Raw genomic sequence first — 18,906 nt, 5'->3', positions numbered from 1 at the left:
ATACTTGCTGAATAAAAGTATTAATTTCTTTTTTAAAAAAGAAGTATATTATGATGAATTACTTGTAATGTTCCTCATTTGTAAGTTGCATCTGCTACATGAATAAATGCAACAAAAATCCGTGCAGCATTTATGGCTTAAAAACAAAGGAGAAATTTAACAAACCGTATGAAATTCATAGAAACTCATCTGTTCTCAGTATGCAAGTGATAGTGTTTTGCACACAGGATACAATAAACCATTTCAGCTGAGATGCAGCGCACAGGGAATGCCACACAGATAGAGAGAAAGTCTTGATGGAAATGTTCACAACCAGAAGTGATCCTCATATTATTTCAGCTATTGTTTCAAGAGATGATTCAAACAAGTTATAATAACTTTAACCCCGAATCTGATGGAAATTGTCTAAGTTTTGAAGTGTGAATATGTGTCGTTGCACATATTGAAGTGTTGCCCCTGATAAAGGTTAGAGATCTTATTCCATCTCTGTAGAGCTGTAAAGCATCACCGAGATATGGCCTGCAAAAATAAGCAATTTCCTGCAAGAACAGCTGTTATGTGTTTCAAACAGCAATAACCAGAAAATCACAGCTTTAAGACACTCTTTAGGTGGCTAAAATGAAAGTACATTTTGCATCAAATACACACATAAGATAAGGCTTGAAAAGATACTACATGCAGACAACTAATACTTAAATATACCTCAGTTTATTTTCAACTCAGGTTATGTGGGAAACACATTCAGGTGTTTGAGGGTCACTCTGAGGTACTTTTAACTGTTCTCATAAACTCTTCCTCTTTTTAGTTAAATCTAGCCATAAATCATGTGTTTCATGAATTCATGATCTATTTCATGCATACTCTCAGAAGAAAAGGTTCTGAATAAAACCTTACAGAGTCTGTCAGGTGTGTCGTATGTATAACCTTTTAGGGGTTCTCATCATGGATCATTTAATGTGTTAAATTTTAATGAATTAATAACATTTTATTTTGATTGATTTTTGATTGAATTCTATGAATTAAACAGCTCGTAAACATACTTTGTTGACTTTATTTAAGGGGCCATTTACACGACACCGGTTTCAACTAAAAACTGAAAACTTTTTATGCGTTTTGGCCATTCATTTACCCGACAATGGTGTTTTGGGGGCCTGAGAATGCATGCTTTTGAAAATGGATTTCAAAGTGCAAGGTTTGGAAACTATTTGAAACACGAATTTGTGAAACCGGTGACATCATATTATGTGTTCAGTCTATAGGCACGTAGTGTTTCTTTACAAAGTTTTCCCGAAGCCATGTGTCTGGGGATTGTTTTGACAATGGTGTCGTCTGTATGCAAAAAAACGAACAAAAAACTTTTCTGTGTTTAGTACATCATTGTCGTGTAAACGTACCATGAAATTGAGTCAAGAAACTCATGGTTTTATATAGAAAGTGTGTGTACTTTCTAAGGAGAACCAAATGTTGTACAAATACAGGCCACACGTAGAAAAATGATTGACAGAAATAATAACTCTCAATATGTGACTTGTTCACTGTACTTGTCATTTAGTTGGTCTCTTCTATGGCTGTTAATTTTTGCCAGACTTTTTAGACCCCATTGACTTTCAATGTGTTGACAAAAACATTTGAACATCTTTAAAATATCTCCTTTTGTTTTCTACAGAAGAGAGAAAGCCATACAAGTTTTGGAACGACTTGAGGGTGAGTAAATAATGACAATTGTCTCAATTGTCTTAGGTTTTATATGTAGGCCTACACTCTTGAAAATAAATGTTTGTTTTTTTCGCCGTGATGCCATTCCCCAAAGAATCTTTCAGTGAACAGTTCTTAAAAGAACCATTTTCCCCCTAATTGTTAAGAACATTTTAATCATCTAAAGAACCTTTTGTGGAATGTTAAATGTTCTTCATGAAACCATCAATGCCAATAAAGAACCTTTACTTTTAAGACTGCATGAAATCAAACTGACTGTAGAAAAGAAATGTGCTGAATGTGAGAGATTTGAACTGGTGAGAATTCTATTAGTTCCACAAAAGAATTTCACCACTGTCAAGAAAATGTAGGACATGTTGGTCTCTGTAGTTCAAGGTGGTTAAGTTCAAATACCTTGGCCTCAAAACACATGAATCTCATTTCCTGTGTGAAAATGAATGCAAGATGGCCATTTGGACCCTTAGAACACATCACTTGACTGTGTTAACCTCTTTAGAGCAGAGTACATCTTTCTCTGTCTGAAGTTATTGACTTCTGCCACTGTGTCTGTTATTGCGTATTATGTAACCTCTTTCACTAAGTGACTTTAGCCCAGGGATTTTTCTCAGAGAGATTCAGCTTCAAGCGTCCGGGCAGTTGTGAGACGTTTGGTGAATATAATTTCTAACTGGTGTAAATGAGGGCATGGACAGCTGGTGATCATTGTCTTGTCTTTCAAGTGCTGTTGTTTATTGTGGTGGTCTTTATTTTGGATTGTGTGCACTCTATGCCAATTATGAGAGCAGAGCTTTGCGTTTATAAACATTTCTCTCCTGTTTTTCATTATTAATTTAATCCATTAGTATTGGCACGAATCGATTCCCATGTGCTAGACAGAACTCTTGTGAAGAGCAAAGTAGGTGGCATATAATAGTTTGTATACTTTTTATAATAATCAACAGGCTTTGCTTATACCTTAATAGTTGTTTTGCTTAGTTCTGTTACTCCTTGCAAATTGTTTATTGTTGAGTGTTTTTATCCATTCACTTTAAATTAAATTTGTAAATATTTCTATTTGATTATGCTTTCTAAACTTTTTTCTAAGTCTTATTGAACAACACTAGTTTTTAGACATTGGAGAAAATATCCATTTATTACAAAAGGTGTTAATATCAACTATCAACTAATATCAATTGTACAGTATATGCATGTTTGTGTATATATGCAAATTGCTAACTATATATATATATATATATATATATATATATATATATATATATATTAGTTAGCAATTTGCATATATACACAAACATGCATATACTGTACAATACATATGTATTGTACAGTTTTCAGTTTGTTTCAGTTTCAGTTTGTTTTCAGTTTGTTTTCATTCTTTCAGTTTGTTTTCATTCATCACATGTATTTCCTTTGTTCTAATTTCCCACCACTCATCAGTATGTTTCCGCCACTCATCAGATATTTGTTTTTGCGTTTGTTGCACGCATGCACTATTACATCTTCTGTCTGTACTGGAACCTATTATCATCATCTTCTTCTTGGATTATCATGCATCGCAATTTGCTGTTTTGGCTTGTGAGAGCCTGGATTTTTTTCGTTTTCACCAAAAACTTCTGTCGTCTTGCCGTCACCAGCCCCTTCGACGACAAGACCCTGAAGTCTTTGTTCTGGGCTAACTACCAATATCCCATAGACCTCCCAGACACCTCATGAACTGGAGGGACGCCATCATCCGGTGTCTGGAGAGTGTCTACCTCCAGTCCAGAACACAGCCGGACCCAGAGCCTGTATCACCACCTTCGACCACGGAGGAATCGTGTGAGCCTCCTACAGACAGAGAGCTACCACCCGCCACGACATCTGTTTGTTCGGAATCCTCAACGCTGTTTCTAGACAGCACCATAAATTATTTGGACTGTGATTTATACGTTTGCTCTGAACTTTCATCGCTGTTTCTAGACAGCACATTGGACTATATCTTACCTTCGATCTCCTCGGGTGTCCCTCTGCGTCCGTCGCCGCCCTGGTCAGCCAGTCCTCCAGTTTGCAGCCCTTCGCCATCTCCTGTGATGCCAAGCTGTGACATTAAGCCTCAGGTCGAGAAACCTCCATCTGCGCCTGAGCGAGTGGATCCTGTGGCTCCGCCTCCGGCCTCTGATCACCTCGCTCCATTGCGGGCCGTTGATCTGTCTGCTCCGCCTTGACTCCTCCCACATTCGGCTCCACCAGACAGCCTCTGCCTTTCGACTCCACTGGATTCCCATCTTCCGCTGCGCTCCGTTCTTCCACCCTTACGGCTGCAGCAGGCTCCTCCTTCCCTTCAGGTACGCTTCGGTCCTCCATCACACCGGCATCGCCTCAGTCCTCGGGGACTCTGGCTCCACCTCATGTAACAGACTTAGGTCAGTGAGAACTGTGCGTGTAAACCTCACTACCCACTCCGCCTCCTTGTTAGAGCGCTCGCCTCCCATGCGGACAGCCCTGCTTAGAGCGGGCAGTGCGAACTGGAGGGGCTACAGTGGTGCCATGACCCAGGAGGGATTGAGGTTAAGGGGGGTGAGTGTAACAGACGTAGACTAGTGAGAGCTGGGCGTGTAAACCTCACTCCCTAATCTCAAGAGTTGGGCCCGGGTTTGCGTCCAACATAGACAGGCGGTGCGAACTGGAGGGGCTACACTCAGACTAGGTCTCCTCCTGTGCCAGCGATGTTGCTCTGCTCCATCGGCTCTTCATCTGCGCCCTGAGATCCTGAGATTTTTTCACCCAAAAAAATGGTTTTAAGAAAGTTATTTATATCTTTTGCTGTAGTGTGTCAGTAGAAAATATCAGTTTACATTTCCAAACATTCCTTTTGCCTTTGTTATAATTGCAATAATCCAGTGACATTTTTGTATGCACTAGGAGTCTGACAACAGCTGGTATGATCTGATCTCACCATCATCGAGTCCGTCTGTGATTACATGAAGAAACAGAAATCCAGCTTACTAAATCCAGAAGAACTCTAGCAACATCTCCAAGACAGTTGAAGAAACTTATAAGAAAAGTATAAGTACCTAGTTGAAGCACTTTTACAGTCTCAAGTCTTTTTGGGTCTTATGCATCAAGCTTTGCACCTGCATTTGGCGATTTTCTGCCATTCTTCTCAAGTTCTGCCAATATTCTCAAATTCTGTCAGGTTGGATGGGGACCAGACAGCCGTTGACTGTTTATTTTTTTCCTTCAAAGGATGTCAATGGCTACCGTCAACTGTCTGATTACCGACATTCTTCCAAATGTCTTCTTTTGTGTTCAAAAGAAGAAAGAAACTCATACGAGTTTGGAACAACTTTAGGGTGAGCAAATGATGACAGAATTCCTTTAATATAATTCAACAACATAAAATGTGAAAAAATGAAGGGGTACAAATACTTATGTTTACTTTAAGTTCATATAAAAAACTGAAAATTAAAGTAAAAGTGCATTATTAATAAAAAGAACTTCCACTGAGGAAGCTGATTTGTTACATATGTTTTTGGCTGATAATCACACAATGGCTAAAACCCATCACTGCGTGACATGTCAGAGCTCATGCACTGCTTGGCAGACCATGTCTCCAACAGTTTCCTTTATATAGTGAATATCCAAACTAGAGCTTGATTCACAGGCTGATGGCATTGATGCTTTACAGCTGTGAAGTTCAAGGCCCAACTGTGGCAGGGACACCAACCTCCTGTAGAGCTCACACAAAACCCAGCAGTGGTGGGTGGCCCTGGACAGCCGACTGCTGTTCTCAGATCAAGTACATTGTCGCACTGAATGCATGGCTGTTATGCTTTTCAGGAGATCTGAGGAGCAATAGCAGGTTCACTTGGCCTTCGGTGACCTTCATTACAGGAAGTGTTTAGATAAAGTGCTGTCAAATAGAGATTGGACCGTGGACCGCCCAAGTCTGTTGACTGGCCGGCTGATGCATATTGTACACAAAAATGGCAAGAGCTTTCTCAAAATGGTAAACTTTAAGCTGACTGACTGGCTGCAAAGCAATTTACGGGAATTGTACTGAGCTGAACACTTCTAAGAAAGAAATATATGTTAAAAAAATTGTTTAAATATTGCTAACAATTTACAATAAGTAATCATTTGTTAACATTAGTTAATGCATTAACAAACATGAAATAGCAATGAGCAATATACTTTTACAGAATTTATTAACCTTTCTTTATGTTACTTAGGCCCTGTCCCAAATGGAACCCTGGTTGCTTCTCAATACTCAAATTGATGATTTCTTGTTTCTCGTGACCCGGAAACCGATACTCAGTCATCTTGAAGGACATCTCAATTCTCTGATTGCACCGCAAGGAAGTGAAGAACGAGGAGTGAAGCTTCCTGAGGAGTCATGAGCGAGGATACACAGGTGTATATTTCCCTCACATCCTAAGGGAGTGGAGCTAAGACGAGCAGAAAGGAAGCAAGGAAAGGTAACAAAGCACAAATAAGAAATGTGAAGTACCCCCTAAGCCCTTACGAACTTTCGTGACTTAATGCCGCTTTGACTGTTGGGAAGAAGGCTCGGCAAAAGTGCGCATTGAGGACGCATTTCGGCCACAAAGCTCATGAGCACCCTTCTGAAACCTAAAATGACAAATGGGACACCCATTTTAAAGTCCACGAGAACGCAAGTGCACATGAAGAGTGTCATTTGGAAGATGGCCTTAATAGAAATATACAGTTCACATTGCATTAGCTGACGTTAACAGATACAACTTTTGGTCTTAAAAATATATTAGTAAATGTTGAGATTAATATTAGCTAATATTAATAAATGCTGTAGATGTATTGTGACTCATTATTTCATTATTATTTCTATAAATTACATGCTTTAGTGTGAGAGCTACTTTTTTGTTTTTTGAGAGCTACTTTGGAGTGAACACAAGGAGAAGCGACAAAGCAACACCAGCACCAGCCAAATCCAGGAGCCAGCAAGAGATCGAAAGGCTGGTCAGAGAGAGAAGGCAGCTGAGAAAGCAGTGGAAGAAGGCCTCTGATGCAGAGAGAGAGGGTCTCCTGCTACTCTAGGGGGACATCAGGTGTCGGTTGGTAACCTTGCGAAGAGCAGGGAACCTGAGGAAACTTCGCAAGAAGAAGGAACACACAAGAACACTGCTGAGAACAACAGCAATGCTGTTCCACCCATTAACTGGATGGAAATGGACACCATCTGATGCGGTGCAGCAAGCTACGTCAGTCCTGAGGCACAGCGACATTGTAGGGCACGTCCAGTTGGGAAGAGGAGGCTTTGGCCTTACAGCAAGTATGCCAACTTGGCGTAAGGCCTCAACATCAGAGAGGAGGAAAATGGTGGTCGAGGAGGTGCGCTGTCAGGAGGAGGCAGAAAGAAGCGCAAAGGCTGTATCTCTTTCCAAGCAGGGACAATGGATGAGGTGGGAAGGTTTGGAGAGGAGAAAGCTCAGCTGGAGGGAGCTCTGGGAAATGGAGGCAATCAACATCAGCTTCATCATCAGAGCCACCTATGATGTGCTCCCATCTCCAAAAAAACTCCACCAGTGGTATGGCGAGGACCCAACCTGTGCCCTCTGCCCAACTGCAGCGACTCTCAAACACATCTTGACCGGTTGTAAGACCAGCCTCACACAAGGCCGCTACACCTTTTGTCTATATAATTTGTAAGGTATAATGTAAATAAGGCACTGACCCTCTGCATCAAAATATTAAATTCAATTCACATTTATTTGTATAGCGCTTTTCACAATACATCTAATTTCAAAGCAGCTTTACAAAAAAATGCATGTGTCTACATTACAATTTAGAGTGATCTGTTATCAGAGGGGACTGTGTCTGAGTTATGCATTTAAGAAATATACATATACAAATCACGCAGTTAGCTAACAATGTATTAAAGGCAATGCATAGGTGTGTTTTTATTATTTTCCCTTTATATTTTCTTTCTCCTTTCTGACCTAGCTTTTCCTTCTAGTGTCATATCTGAAATCCAGACATCCTGTCCAGAGAGTCTGAAAATTCCCCTTACACTCTTCACATTCCTTGCTCATGCTGAATTCATTAATATCACTATCTCATGTGCTGATACTTTTTTATCCAGAATTGTGACATTTGGTTGAATTTATTGAACTTTTGTATTGCTGAACTTTTTTTTTTTTTTTTATTCATAACACCATCAATATTATTTACATGGCTAGAATACAAGAAATTCATTACAGTGTCTTTTTATGAGCTTCTTGTCTATACAGTTTATAGGATGGTCATGGTAGAATGGTGGTTAACATGAGCATTATTTCATTACAGCACTGACCACTTGCAGCATGATGAGACCACCACCTCTTTTTGACATTTTTTAAATCAATGTGAGTGTGGCAAGGGGGGCATGGTTCAGCGAGGTCTGTGACGGGAGAGAGAGAAAGTAGCGGTGCGTAAGTGGGTCAAGTGCAAATGACAAACACCTGTTTGCAAACACCATCTCGTTTCAGTAATTGGCATTAAGAGACTGGATAAAAGCCACCTGGGAGATGTGAAGCGGCAGATAGGGACTGCTTGAGACTTGTGAGCGAAAGCCAGTGGGAAGAGTTGGACTGTTTTAAAACTCTGAAGAGTGCTGGTGACAAGAGTTATTGACTGTGTTGTGTTATTTTGTGATCTACTGTTACTTAAATAAAATCTCGAGTCTCAGACAAGCCGACCCCATCTTCTTCCTTCACCTATTAGACGAATCTTACGACAGTGGTGCCGAAACCCGGGACAGAAGTAGCCGCCGCCATACAATCTCTGTCAGGGATGTCTTGCGGATGTCTTCTCCTTCCTCGCGGTCCTCCATCAAGAACAACACCAAGCCTTACTGGATCTGAGGACCGATCAGGAACGTCGGTTCCAGGCCATTATCCAGGCCCAACAGGAGGACTGCGAGAAGTTCCGGAGCTGGATCGACCGGGAGGTTCGGGCAGAGGCCACAGCGTGCCAGATCGCTCCTGCCCACCTGCCGTTGAATAAGATGGGGGCCCAGGGAGCCCAAGGTTTTTTAGACTTATTCCAGAAGACGGCAGAGGCAGGTGGGTGGCCACGGGACCACTGGCCGGTGCGCCTCATCCCCCTTCTGTCTGATGAGGTGCAAGTAGCTGCCCAACAACTGCCTGTCCGGAACCTCTTGGTCTTTGACGACCTGAAACGGGCCATCTTACAGCGGGTCGGTCGGAGCCCAGAGCAACATCGCTAGCGGTTCCGTTCCCTGGGTCTGGGCGAAAGTGGCTGACCCTTTGTGATGGCCCAACAGCTCCGGGACTCCTTCCGCAAATGGCTCCTGGCTGAGGGAAGTGACGTCGAGGGAATCATCGACTGCGTAGAACTGGAACAATTCATAACTTGCCTGCCCAGGAAGACCGCAGAGTGGGTCCAGTGCCACCGCCCGACATTGCTGGACTCAGCCATACAGCTGGCGAGGATCACATGGTGGTGTGCCCAGGGGTCGGCGAACCTCTCCCAGCAGTCTCTCTCTCCCTTCTTCTCTTTCTCCCTCTTCCCCTCGACCCATTCCTCTCCCCAGGTCTCGTCCTCCAGGCCCGCCGAGAGTTCCACGTCCTTGGGGTGGGTCCGGCCTGGACTATGCTGGTGGCTGACCTCTGCCGGGACCAATGCCGCTTCATCTCCCCTGCCCTCTCTTCACGCCAATCGCTTGAGCCACTTCCTTCCACTAGAGTCTGGGCCGGCCTGTTGTCGTTGCGGGGACCCGGGGCATTTCATTGACAGATGTCCGGTGATGGAGGTGGGGACAATGATCCGGGTCCCGGATGTCCCACAGGCTGTGCCTGGTCAGGCTGGCTGGTACCAGCTCGATGCTTTAATGACTCGATGAGTCATTAAAACATGCCTTTGAACAGGTCCGTTTTATCGATGGTCAACCCCTCCAACCTGCTCGCCCGCTCTCCTATCCATATTTTGCTATTTTAAAAGATTGGCTGTATCGAGTGACACAAGACGCTCAGACCAAACAAAATACAACCCAGTTATTAGTACCAAAAAGCCGTCGGGAAATGCTTTTCCAGGCGGCTCATTGTAATCCCGTGGCGGGACACTTGGGACAAACAACAACATTAAATCGTCTCATGGCTCGTTTTTTTTGACCGGGCATTCACGAGAACGTACGCAGATAGTGCGCGTCTTGTCGTGAATGTCAGCTGGTAAATCCGCCGGCCTCCCCAAAAGTGTCTTTGCGCCCCCTTCCATTAATGCAGGTCCCCTTCGAAAGAATTGGCAAGGACCTCATCGGGCCATTAGAACGATCTGCACGGCGGCATCGCTTTGCATTAGTGATAGTGGACTATGCAACGCGATACCCAGAAGATGTGGTGCTCCGCAACATCTCTGCGAAGAGTGTCACGGACGCACTGTTTCGTTTGATCTCCCGAGTGGGGATCTCGAAAAAGATCCTCACTGATCAAGGCATGGCGTTTGTGTCACGTACGTTACACAACGTGGTGGGCATTAAATCGATTTGAACCAGCGTTTATCACCCACAAACGGAGGGCCTGGTCGTTAAAGAACATGATTCGTAAGTTCGTTCACAAAGAAAAAAATGGAAATACTAAGGGAATTGCGATTTCATTTGAGTTTTGGCTGGCTATATACGCGACGCTGAGAAAGTGAAAAAGCAGACGTGGTAATTGAAATTGCTATTTAAATATGACAGGGTCAAGACTCGTAAGATATGTGAAACACAGTTGCAAACGGACTTTGCATTTCCATTTTAAATTTGGCAGTCACTGTGCGTTCGCTTAAACGAAAATGCAAACGGTAATGCGCGATTTGCATTTGCGTTTGGATTATGTCACATTTTATGCGTCCACAATTTGGAAACGCAATTGCAAATATAATTTGCAATTCCTTTTGAATAATGTCCGGAATATCATTCCATATGGGAGGGAGGGACCTTCGGAAAATTGAAATGAAATTCAGTATGTCCTGGACCTGAGAACAAAACTCCACACATTCTTTTATAATTAGAGTGAGTGACTTGAGTGGGCAAATGGTCACATTCAATGGCGTCTGGCACTTTGGAGAGGTGTTCTCTTCACGGATGAATCCCGGTTTTCACTGTACAGGGCAGATGGCAGACAGCGTGTATGGCGTTGTGTGGTTGAACGATTTGCTGATGTCAACGTTGTGAATCGAGTGGCCCATGGTGGCGGTGGGGTTATGGTATGGGTTTGTGTACATAGAAAAAGTCTTAGATCTTTGAGTTCAGCTCATGAAAAATGGGGACAAAAACAAAAGTGTTGCGTTTATAATTTTGTTCAGTGTATTTACAACCTTTTATGTTAGATGCGATTAACTGTGATTAATCAATTTGACAGTACTAGAAAATAGAAAATATATAATAGTGATATTCATTTCCTTTAATGATAGTGCTACCATTGGCAGTTTTTTTTTTTGGACACAAGTAATAACAATAACAAAATACCAAGACAGAAGCTATGAAAAATTACATTTAAAATTGTATTAAAATTTAAAAGAATGTTTGTACCCTAAAGTTGTTCCAAACTTGTATGAGTTTCTTTCTTCTGTTGAACACAAAAGAAGATATTTTGAAGAATGTTTGTAACCAAACAGTTGTGAGGCATCATTGACTTCCATAGTAATTTGTTTCCCATGCTATGGAGGTCAGTGGCTACCGTCAACTGTTTGGTTACAAACATTCTTCAAAATATCTTCTTTTGTGTTCAACAGAAGAAACTCATACAAATTTGGAACAACTTTCGGGTGAGTAAAACATGACAGAATTTTCCGTTTTGTGTAAACTAACCCTTTAAAATAACATCCAACTAAACTCTGTAGGCGAATTGTATTTGTTTAAAATAAATTTTTTCCACAAGTTTCTTATTTATTTTAAATATTATTTTAAGTCAGACGTCATCTCAAATTTGCATCCAGGATTGCGTTTCCCAAAAACATCACTTCGATCAAATTAGCTCACGATGCTTTTTTGAGAAGGGCAGCCCACTTCAGTTGTTTTGGTCCAGTGATGAAAGCGGTAAATTGGTTTTCTGGTGCCCTCTGCTGGTCAGACTAACAAATCAACTCTACACAAATATTTTGGATGCATTGTAATTTATTACATTGGACTAGTAAGATGATATTTAATTAGTTCCAGAATGATTTTTATAAAACCTTTTTGGGTTAGAAAGGACTCTATTCCAGTGCTTTGGTTTGTCATCATGCCAGTTGGCCTATTATGAATCACTCCTTGCTGCAGACAGCGTTGGCTAAATTGCTTTAGTGTAATGCAGTCTGACTGTCTGAAGTGTAATATATGCATCCATTCAACATAATAATTGTTGGCCCAACTATTGTACAGTCCATCTTACTAAAAGTACAGTGTAGTGTCTTAACTGTTTTTATGAAGGGAACCCTTGATTACAAGCCAATGATTTCCAGATGACTCACTCAATTTTGAGACGACTTACGCAATAACTAAAATAGCAACGTCCTTTTTAGCCAACATTCAGTAAGTCTGGTTATCTATTCTTCAGAAATGGCAGATTACTAATTTTTGTCTTAGTCAGCCACGGTCCGAATGCTCGCTTGATTCCTGGAATCATTCTAAAAAAGATTCTAAGTAAGCCGTAAGCACATGGACTGAACCTTTCCATAAATCCCAGATTTATAGGCCTACACTATATAAAAAAAAAATAAAGGTTCCAAGAATGAGTATTCGCAGCAATGCCATAAAAAGGCCTGATCATAACTTTAACGACAAAATTGGTCCGCACCAACACATGATAACGTTGAACGTTTTGTTTAAGTGCACGTACACGTTGTTCCATAAAAGACGCTTAGAAAAGCGGGGATTAAACTCCAAAACCGGACCTGAATGAGCCTAACAAATAAGTTGGGGCTAAAGTGGTTCCATAAAAGGTAATTGAAGTTCACGCAATCTCACTAATTTGATACAGGTTTATCAAGTCTAGATAATTGCGTGTGCACGCGTTTTTGTAGCAGCCCTAGAGGTCGATCGTGGATCAAATCGATCCACCATCAAACAGCGTATATTTTGTGCTGTTTTATGCGTTTGTGATATGTGTTTTTCCCCCCTCAGTGCAAAACTTACATTTTACAGTTATATCCTCCATCTGTAAATGTTAGAAAGTCATGCAAATGTATCCATTTTGCTGCTAATCTTCATATTGAACGAGCGCTGCTGCGCGCATGCGCGCCAAATAGGAGCGCAATAATTCTGACTGAAATACATTTTGCTTGGAAAATTAATACGCGATATTTTATAACACTAAAAATATCTTCTAATTATAATAATTTATCTTTAGGATGTTGGATAAGTTGCAGTGAACTTCTAGCGAACAGAAGTAGGCTACTTCAGTGAACAGAAGTAGCCTAATTCAGGGAAGTTTATTTTAAGGAACTAAATTTATAAAGATACAAAATATAGTTTTGGGTATATGACCTAATATGCTACTTAATAAAGATGATGTATACTTATTTAGAATGCTGAGAATTACAGCTTTTAATGCAATAATTTTTTGGAGAAAGCAAGAATCCCCAGTTTTAAATGATGTAATTTCTAAAGTACACTATGGAGAGGATAACATGAAATTAAGAGCAAATGTATACATTTTGAAAAGATATGTGCAACTCCAAAATCAAAGAATATTCCATAAAATAAAGGAATATATATTAGCCTACATTAACTACATTTTTATATAACCCTCCCTCCCTTTTATTTCTAGTTATTTGTTATTTTATTTATTGACTTATTTAATATTGAATATTTGATATTCAAATAATATTACTTGAATAACTATTAGGAATTATGTGTCATTATAAGAGGTTGATATTAATATGTGAATGTTACATTTTTATTAATATTTATTTATTGTTTTTTTGTCTTTTCCCCCTTAAATCATATGTAAAAGTGTCTAACTATGTACTTTTTGGTTATTGTTCTAATCATGTGTTTTTTAGGCTATGTGTTGGTGGGTATTATCACAAAAGAAAAAAAAAAGTAGAAGGAAAAATAAATAATAAATGAATATTTATTGGGGGAAAATATGATGTCTTTAAAGGAACTGTCCATTTGTATAATTGTGTTAAATGTGTTTGAATTGAAAGCCACAATAAAGTACATAATATATATATATATATATATATATATATATGCTAAAATATTTGTTATTTGGACATTAACTGTAATAACTGTAGCAATAACTGTAAAGGGACTATTGTAATGGGGTAAATCAAATGTAGGCTAATATACTGTCAATTACTAAGCTCAGATTCATCTTACCAGTTAAAATTTATACTGTGGTTTTGTAATTATTTATTTTTAATTTTAACTTTTTTTAGATTGTGTAGATATATATAAATATATTGTCTAAATTATCATTGTAGCCTTATTTAAGTTTATTTTCTGTATACTGTGTATTTATTTTTGGACTAATAGTGGTTAATAAAGTCCAATAATGGTATGAGAGAGTGTCAGTGGTAATATCGGTCAGTGTTAGAGGATCTGTGTAACAGCTGAGGCTTAGCCTGACAGTTAGCCTGCCCTGGACCAGGCTAGTTTCCCAGCATAAGTTGCCAGGGTAACTGAGTTTGAACTATTTTAAGTTTGCTTTATGAAACAGAATCCACCGACAATAAGTCTGACTTACCAAAATAAGCCTGGCTTGTATTCTAATCTTGTTTTATGGAACAACCCTCAGATCTGTCGTCTACTGCTTAAATGCTCGGTATTATGTAACTTTTGGACCTCTAGTGGTTAAAAAACAAAACTGCATTAAATTTTACAGAAGAAAAAAGTTTTTTTGTTTGTGCTTCACCCTTGACTGTGCAGATGAATATGGTTCTTTTGATTATCCCACTGCTCATAAAACAGTTAGGTTTAAGAGATATAACCTGTTTAGATGGAAAGGATCTCAAACTGACTAGCTGAAGACGTTACTGTTGCTTTACCCATTAATACATGATACTTCCTTGAAAATAAATTCTAGCACAGAGTTACAACCATAATGAAACTGACCCTTCACGATTGATAATAAAAAATTATACATGTGCATGAATTCAAATATCTCATTTTAAACTTAAAGGGATAGTTCACCAAAAAATGATAATTCTGTCATTAATTACTCACCCTCTTGTCTTTCCCAACCTGTAAGACTTTCGTTCATCTTCGCAACACAAATGAAGATATTTTTGATAAAATCTGAGAGCTTTCTGTCCCTCCGTTGACTAATTCATCTGAATTGAGTGGACACGATCACTTCATATGATGAACAAATTGAATTTAGGCTTTTATTCACATATAAACATTCTTCAATGACACATCTGTTGTGGTAAAGTTGTGGCATGTTCGTTTGACACGCGAGAAACAAAGAGGTTCATTCTCGTGTTTCGCAGCACGTTTGAGCTTCCGCAAGAACCAATGAGGTTCATTCTCGTGTTTCGCAGCACGTTTGAGCTTCCGCAAGAACCAGTGAGGTTCATTCTCGTGTTTCGCAGCACGTTTGAGCTTCCGCAAGAACCAATGAGGTTCATTCTCGTGTTGCGCAGCACGTTTGAGCTTCAGCAAGAACCAATGAGGTTCATTCTCGTGTTTCGCAGCACATTTGAGCTTCCGCAAGAACCAGTGAGGTTCATTCTCGTGTTTCGCAGCACGTTTGAGCTTCCGCAAGAACCAGTGAGGTTCATTCTCGTGTTTCGCAGCACGTTTGAGCTTCCGCAAGAACCAGTGAGGTTCATTCTCGTGTTTCGCAGCACGTTTGAGCTTCCGCAAGAACCAGTGAGGTTCATTCTCGTGTTTCGCAGCACGTTTGAGCTTCCGCAAGAACCAGTGAGGTTCATTCTCGTGTTGCGCAGCACGTTTGAGCTTCAGCAAGAACCAGTGAGGTTCATTCTCGTGTTTTGCAGCACGTTTGAGCTTCAGCAAGAACCAGTGAGGTTCATTCTCGTGTTTTGCAGCACGTTTGAGCTTCAGCAAGAACCAATGAGGTTCATTCTCGTGTTACGCAGCACGTTTGAGCTTCAGCAAGAACCAATGAGGTTCATTCTCGTGTTACGCAGCACGTTTGAGCTTCAGCAAGAACCAATGAGGTTCATTCTCGTGTTACGCAGCACGTTTGAGCTTCAGCAAGAACCAATGAGGTTCATTCTCGTGTTACGCAGCACATTTTTAGGTTCAGCAAGAACCAATGCGGTTCATTCTCGTGTTACGCAGCACGTCTGAGCTTCAGCAAGAACCAATCAGGTTCATTCTCGTGTTGCGCAGCACGTTTGAGCTTCCGCAAGAACCAGTGAGGTTCATTCTCGTGTTTCGCAGCACGTTTGAGCTTCAGCAAGAACCAATGAGGTTCATTCTCGTGTTGCGCAGCACGTTTGAGCTTCAGCAAGAACCAATGAGGTTCATTCTCGTGTTGCGCAGCACGTTTGAGCTTCAGCAAGAACCAATGAGGTTCATTCTCGTGTTGCGCAGCACGTTTGAGCTTCAGCAAGAACCAATGAGGTTCATTCTCGTGTTACGCAGCACGTCTGAGCTTCAGCAAGAACCAATGAGGTTCATTCTCGTGTTGCGCAGCACGTTTGAGCTTCAGCAAGAACCAATGAGGTTCATTCTCGTGTTGCGCAGCACGTTTGAGCTTCAGCAAGAACCAATGAGGTTCATTCTCGTGTTGCGCAGCACGTTTGAGCTTCAGCAAGAACCAATGAGGTTCATTCTCGTGTTACGCAGCACGTCTGAGCTTCAGCAAGAACCAATGAGGTTCATTCTCGTGTTACGCAGCACGTCTGAGCTTCAGCAAGAACCAATGAGGTTCATTCTCGTGTTGCGCAGCACGTTTGAGCTTCAGCAAGAACCAATGAGGTTCATTCTCGTGTTGCGCAGCACGTTTGAGCTTCAGCAAGAACCAATGAGGTTCATTCTCGTGTTACGCAGCACGTTTGAGCTTCCGCAAGAACCAGTGAGGTTCATTCTCGTGTTGCGCAGCACGTTTGAGCTTCCGCAAGAACCAATGAGGTTCATTCTCTTGTTACACAGCACGTTTGAGCTTCAGCAAGAACCATGAGGTTCATTCTCGTGTTACGCAGCACGTCTGAGCTTCAGCAAGAACCAATCAGGTTCATTCTCGTGTTGCGCAGCACGTTTGAGCTTCAGCAAGAACCAATGAGGTTCATTCTCATGCGTCAAGCAGGTTCAGTTGAGCTTCTGTTTATGTTCGCTGAACAATGCTTAATTGTTAAATGTTTAATGTGAATAAAAGCCTTAATGAAAACTGTTCAATGCATATGAATTAGTTTTATCTCTTTATGAACTTTTTGAAGTGTCAAAGTGGTAGTTTCGTAGCTGTCAATGGAGGGACAGAAATCACTCAGATTTCATCAAAAAGATCTTCATTTGTGTTCCGTAAATGAATGAAAGTCTCACGGATTTGGTACAACATGAGGGTGATGACCGAATTTTCATTTTTTGGTGAACTAACCCTTTAAGTTTAAAAGTGTAAAGAGATATTTGGATTCACGCACTTATATAATTTTTCCCTTCTCATCCCGAATTCCGTTCCTCCTCAAAAACAAACAGTCGCTCATTAGCATGTGTGACCCGCTGGTGGTAAGCACTTATTTCCACTTGAGCGCAGAGAGAGAATTAAACCAACAAGAGGCGCTCGAGGTAGGTGGGCTGTATGCCGTCTTTATGGGGACGGTTTATGAGGCTTTAACAAATGCAAGAAGACAGGCAAAACATTCAGCGGGTGGAAAGGGGAGGGTGAGATCGGAAGGGCACGTTGGTACAGTTTGTGCTCGTTCAAGGCTGGTTTGCAGTAGTTGTAGTCTTGGGTGGCCGTGGATGTACAGTCCATTGTTTAATGGGTGTATGTGTGCTCTCTCCCTATAATTTTCTAAATGTGACAGGAGCTTAAATGTGTGTGCCAGGATCGAGTTATTTGTGCCGCGTTAACACAGTTCTTTTGTGCGCTCCTCTTTGGGCCGAAAGAGCTCTGTAATTATGCTGATAATCAAGACTGTCACAGATTATACTTCAGCAAAAAAGCTTTTCTTATTTCATTAGAGAAAGGACCACCAACATCCAAACAAACCCTGAGCTTGTTGCACTGTCTATATCCCGTTTGTTTGAAAACGGATTGTATCAGCCACACGGTTAAATTATGATATTCAGCATTGGAAGGGAGATGCATTCTAATCTCTAGAATATCTAAAATGTCTAAAATATGTGAATTCAGAGATGTTTGACCTGAATTGACTGAGATCAACCTGAACCAAAATCTCTTTAAAGGACTTATTAACTATGTAAAAATGTCTTAGTCTGTAAACTCCTTGTATAGACATGTAGGGTATGAGTAGATGGTGTGTCATTCATTTTTAGAGTATTCTATTTTGCAGTGTTTCATAGAAAACAAGTGTGATACTTGAACTATTCATTTTGATGTTTTAACTCATAATGTATCAGTGTTAAATGTATGTAGAGCTGTCCAAAGCAATTGCTCTTGGTTTTGATTTAATATTGCTTTCAGGAACCTGACATTAACCTGAACCAAAGATCGAAAACCAAATCAAAATCTATTTAAAGGACATAATGACCAATAAACTAGTTCATATAAACAATGTAACATTCATCTTGGAAGTATAAAAATTGTATTTCTTTTATTATAATCTTTCATTTGGTTTATATTTTAATCTGAAATATTTTAAGAATTATATTTTTGATGCAATGTTTATGGATTTCAACATGAATAGTTAAGTGCCAAACGTGGCAGCCATTAATGTATGTGATAATCCAATAAATAGTATTATTTTAACATTAAAACACTACTAATAATATGTTTGGTATTCTTACTGCAAAAAAAACATGAAACATGCAAAATCGGGCTGTGTCAATTTACACTAATTATGGATGAAACAATGATGTCATATTATGACATCATATTACATGAGTGTTTTCCTACCGGCAGAACACAGAGTCCTTTGTGAGACAAAATTACAGTGAGACTAAATTACACGTGTTGCATCTTCCCAAAAGAGGCCTGACAATAAACTTGCTGTGTTTACTGTTTGAGACTGTAGTAGCAATTTTAGGGAAAAAAATCATTTTGAATATATGATAATATGTTATTGTTTGATTGTAATATAAATAAATAAGTAACATTATATAATACATGTTTTTTT

At 40.3% G+C, this 18,906-nt stretch overlaps 1 long non-coding RNA gene across 1 annotated transcript in view; it reads left to right on the top strand.

The window, feature by feature from the left end:
• The window catches only part of LOC311079432, a 6,915-nt gene extending 2,174 nt beyond the window's left edge, over nt 1-4,741 (top strand). Inside the window, exons 3-4 of the long non-coding RNA XR_014605406.1 lie at nt 1,667-1,704; nt 4,615-4,741. This is a non-coding gene — a long non-coding RNA (uncharacterized lncRNA). The remainder of the gene's footprint in view (nt 1-1,666; nt 1,705-4,614) is intronic.
• The last annotated feature ends 14,165 nt before the right edge of the window (nt 4,742-18,906 follow it).

Source organism: Abramis brama (genome assembly GCF_963993115.1).
Source record: "Abramis brama genome assembly, chromosome: 3".
In the NCBI taxonomy this organism is placed as follows: domain Eukaryota; kingdom Metazoa; phylum Chordata; class Actinopteri; order Cypriniformes; family Leuciscidae; genus Abramis; species Abramis brama.
The sequence above is the reverse complement of the archived record's forward strand: the minus strand, read 5'-3'. Positions and strand labels throughout refer to the sequence as shown.